Source organism: Sesamum indicum, linkage group LG7, assembly GCF_000512975.1.
Source record: "Sesamum indicum cultivar Zhongzhi No. 13 linkage group LG7, S_indicum_v1.0, whole genome shotgun sequence".
NCBI lineage: Eukaryota > Viridiplantae > Streptophyta > Magnoliopsida > Lamiales > Pedaliaceae > Sesamum > Sesamum indicum.
In genome coordinates, this window is record NC_026151.1 from 2,195,536 (window position 1) to 2,200,928 (window position 5,393).

Sequence of the window (5,393 nt, forward strand, 5' to 3'; positions counted from 1 at the left end):
TCGAGGAATAGGGCCATATAAAAAACAAGAGACAGACAAAGGAAAGGAAGCAAAAGTTTCTAGTCCTAAGTCTCTCCCAAGAGAAGAGCACAAAAATGCACTTGAGGGAGGGCTGAGGCTAATAACCCTTCCCATAAAGGAGTTATACGAATGATTGTTGGAGGCCCCAGTGGGGGCGACTCCCATTATGTTAGAAAGGCTCAAGTCAAGGAGGAACACGACATAACCATAACGGAAATATGGGACGTTGGGGCGAGGGAAGACACCCACTCATCCAGTTCGAAAGAGCTAAACAGTCGGGTCCTAAAAATTCTCATAATGATGCTCTAGTCATCACGGTATTATTGGCAAATTATGAAGTAAGGGACGTCTTTATAGATTCCGGAAGTTCTGCAGATATATTGTTTAGAGAGGCGTATTATCAGATGCAGTTTGGAGACACTCCTTGGAAAAGGTGAACAATTCCTTGTATGGTTTCACAGGAGAAGTAAGTCACTCTCGGGGCATGGTTTCACTCCTATTGACTCTAGGTACAGGAACTACTTGAAAGACTTGCCTGTTAAAATTCTTAGTGGGGGGTACACCCTCTTCCTACAACATCATCTTGGGGAGACCCACCCTCAATGCTTTCCAAGTAGTGATTTCCACCTATCATATGAAAATAGAGTTCCCTAGGTCTGGTGGTGTGGGAGAAGTACAAGGAGACCCCCTCTAATTTTACAAATGTTATGTGGAAGCTGTACGTAAAGGCTAGAGAAGAAACAAGGATGAACCACTTAAGGAGGCACCCTCGAGCAAGCGGGGGAAGGAGGCTGCAGAAGATTAGGAAAGTAAGGGAACATCCACCCAAGGTTCAGCCAGCTGAAGAGTTAATGAATGTCGAACTCATACTCGGGGATCTGGAGAAAAGTACACGAATTGGCTCCCAGATGGAGGATACAATGCATGAAGAAGTAATTCAATGTTTACGTTTCAATGTAGACATCTTTGCATGGACTTCTCAAGACTTAGAAGGGATCGATCCTAACGTCATTACGCATCACCTCAATATAGATCCCAACATCAAGCTAGTGAAACAAAAGAAGAGAAACTTCGGACCTGAAAAGGATAAGATAATCCAAGCTGAAGTTGATAAATTACTGGCCACAAGACATATCAAAGAAATACAATTCTTCGAATGGCTAACCAATGTCATATTAGTACCCAGCTCGGGTGAAAATGGAGGATGTGTATCGACTTTAAGGATCTCAAGAAGGCATGCCCCAAGAATCTTTATCCTTTACCACAAATTGATCAACTAGTGGATTCCACATCAGGATGTGAGCTGTTAAGCATGTTGGACGCATCTAAAAAATATCACCAAATAATATTGGTTCCAGAAGATCATAAAAGAGTTAGTTTCATCACTTCCGCTAGAACATTCTGTTATGTGGCCATGCCATTTAGCCTAAAGAATACAGAATTACAGAAGCAAAGATTGTCACAGAAGCATAACTACTAAGTTTTTATATCGTGTAGGTTTACTAGATTTACAAATTAACAACTGATAAGAAGCCAAAAGAAGTCAAACACACTAGATGAAGGAAGCAATAGAAGAACTTCAATGTGTGGAATAGGAAAGAGGTAAGAAGAATTTGATGCAAAAATTGTTCTATTCTGATCTTTAACAATCAATTTTCATGGGACAATTCTTCCAATTTTCTCCTTTTCATGATATGTCCATATTATATCAGCACCAACAACAAAATGGAAATGGTATGTCTTTGTTACTATATGCATGAATGTTTCAGATTTAGCCTCTACTTTCTCATATTAGCTTATCATTCATGTGTGGAGTTTGGACATATCACAAGTTTTTCCCACTTCTGGAGATTGTCAAGTGGTGCAACTGTTTTTGCTGGTTCTTGTGTAAGTTAATGTTTACTGATAACATACACACATGTCCTCCTGTTGGAAAGTAGTGTTGGATAACCAAACATATCAATTTAATCAGAGATGTGATGAAAGTAGTGTTTGATAACATGTAGCTTTCACTTAATTGAAAAGCGAATGATTTTTGACATTGTAATATTGATTAAGAATTATTATAATTTATGCAGTTTCTCATTCCATGGGACTTTAGCAGAGAAGAAACTGCTGGAAAATTTTAGTATTTATCAATCAAAACAGCGTTATTACAATCGAATTTAGAAATCAAAAGCAGTTAATGCCACGTTGGAACAAATAATATAAAGCAATTAGAAACTATTAATTTTATTATTTTCAACTCGAACTTTGAACAAGCCATCGTTTAAATAGCCTTTACCGAAAAAAATACAAAATTGTTGAATTACAACTTTATTAAATTTAAAGACTAATTCATATCCCTCCCTAACTATTACAGAACCACTAATGATGTTTCTTCTAACAGTGGTACATGATGAACTCTTTTTAATGACAGAATTTGCCTTGAAGGAAACTTCAAGTCCACACTTCCTCTCCCAAGTACTTCAACTGTACTGGAGTTCCCCATGCTTACTGTCCTTCCACTGATGGCTTGATAAGATAGAAAGAGAGATTTATCAGCACAAACATACACTTTTGCTCTCGTGTCAATCAACCAATCATACAGTTCGTAAATAGTCAGGAATTCGGGTTGTACAGATACATACCCGCCAGTTGCTCCTGAGGTGCTAGCACCGCTAGAACCTCCCACAACCATGTTGACAGTTGTCTACCCAGTCTTGACCTTTTTATTAGGATAAACCTTGGCCCAGTACCCAACCTGCCCACAGTTCCAGCATGGTTTGTTTGCTTTTGGTTTTCTATTTTCGGAGGCCTTGCCTTTATTGATGGCATTCGAGTTCGAGTTAATCTTATTCACTTTCTGTTTCCCCACTATAAGATTGGCCCTAGGTTGCTGTTCAACAGGCATCTTGTGGGTTTGATTTCTATGTTCTTCCTTAATGCTGAAAGCAATCATAAGATCATCCAGAGATAATCTCGCTTTCTGATGTTCGAGTGTCATGCCAAAATTTTCCCAAGATTTGAAAAATTTGTCCACTATGGATATGACTAGAAACTTTTCGGGAAACTTCATCTCAGCATCAGCCAGAGCATACTCAAGGTTGATAATCTCATGAGTCTGTTTACCTACAGACCGGTCCTCAACTATTTGATACATCATGAACTTGAAACCAAAATACTTTTCAAGCCCTTGCTCTTCAGTATTATATTTTCGGTCCAACTCATCCGACAAAGACTTAGCAGTGTAAAAATCAGAACAATAGACATCGAATAGCGTATTTGACAAGGCTGACAAAATCGCTCCTCTGCCTATTTGATCCCTTTTTGTCCACTGCACAATCTCAGCAGTTTTGGGATCAGTATCTGTAGGTTCAGGAATCACTGACAAAAGTCCTTTCATCGTCAGCCATATTTCATTTGCTGTTGCCAGCGTTTGAAAAATTGGCCCAAACACTTGTTCGACAAACCGATCATGTCAACCGTGGGTGTGATTGGAATTGCAACAGAATTAGCTCGGCCATGTATAGTATTTTAGGAAACTAAAAAATAGCATTTCAAATAATAAGTTTGAAAATAGCGTTTTCCAAAACAGGTCCAACATCAAAATCCAATTTTTCAAAACCTGTATATTTTCTTAAAGATTGTTAGAAAAATTTTAGTATTTAGCAATCGATACAGCGTTTTGAAATATTACAATCGGATCTAAAAATCAAAAGGAATTAATACCACATTGGAACAAATAATTTAAAGCAATTAGAAACATTATTTATGACAATAAATTTAAGTCGAAAACTTACAACACGAATTGTATCGTAACAATTCTCAGTCCAATTGAAGTAGTTAATTTAACCGAGTCGCAGAATTACTGCTTGCCTTGAAAAAAATATATGTCCCGTATCAGTAGTGCACCAGGTTCAACGAAATTTCTCTCAGGATAAGACGATTACAGTTCTTTCGATTTTAGCACTATACCGAAGAACAACTCAATCAAGCACTCAGAAGCTAGTAATCAGAACTTTATAGCTCAAATCTTTAAAAGGATAAGATAGAAGCAGAGAGAGAGAGAGAGAGAGAGAGAGAGAGATCACAAAAGATGAGAGTTTGTGATTGTTGTTGCCACGTGGGTCAGTGGGCTGTCACGTGTATGGGCCTTTTGGGCCGAATGTTTTAGCAAACTTTGTTCATGGTCTGAGTTGGGAGGTGTCTTGGGCCTCCTCCTTTTGTCAATCTATTTTTTGGGGGACACTTGCAAAGGCCGCCAGCCAGGTCCTCTTGAGCCTCCTAGGATTTTACGTGCCTCTCGTTTCTTTCTTCTTTTTAGATCCCTTGGGCCTCTTTGGGCCAACTTATTTTTATGCACATCAAATTTAATTTTATCTAAATGACGGACCGATATTAATAAAATTTTTAAATTTGAACCTTAAACTTATCCAAATAATATTGTACGGATATTATTAATTGAAAATCGATACAAGTTGGAAAAAGGAATAAAAACGTAAGAGTTGGTAAAATAGAATGAAATTAAGTATGATATATCTAACTTTTATTCAAATCTCTCAAGTATAATTTGCATTTGCATTCAACTTTGGCTCGATGAGTTTTTAATAATTTGAATTCAAACAAATTTTATATATTCCATATATTACTAAAATTTAACTACAGTAAGTTTTGTCTGTTACTAATTCTTTTATTTTCTAAATGTCATGTTAAGTTTTACTTAATTTGATTATAAAATTAATTTTGAGTAATTACAAAATCAATATGAAAAGTTGTAGTATATTAATTCAATACGTAATAAATATAAATAATTAATATATGTACTGAAATGATTATATACTATTTAATTTTTTAAATATTAGATAAATTTAGTCTATTGACTTATCAAAAGTTTATGAATTTAATAATCTTTATTAATGAATAAATGAACATATTTGGGCATTATATTAATACCCAAGGGTATTTTAGAGTATTAGGTCATTACCCATGATATTTTAGGACAGGGTTAAAAAAAAAAAACAAAATACGCCCCCTGTCAAATAAACATTGTAGCACACTATCTTTCTACATGAAATAAACGTTGGTGAAAAGGGTGAAAGATGAAAATACCCCTCCTTATATTTGAAAATGCTGACTGCTAGTCAAACTTAGGGTTTTCATTTATTGTCGATTTTGTTTCTGGAAAGAGGAGGAAGAGAGGCGACTGAGAGGAACCATAAATACGAATCCACTCAAGTCTTTGAAAATCCACCACCACCGCCAGCAAAATCCACTCAAACGTTGTTGCCCGCAGCTGCGACACCGATTTTTGCTATTTCGAGCTCCAATTTTCGCTATTTCGAGCTCCGATTTCCGCTATTTCGAGCCATCGCCCGCGGTTGCGACACCGA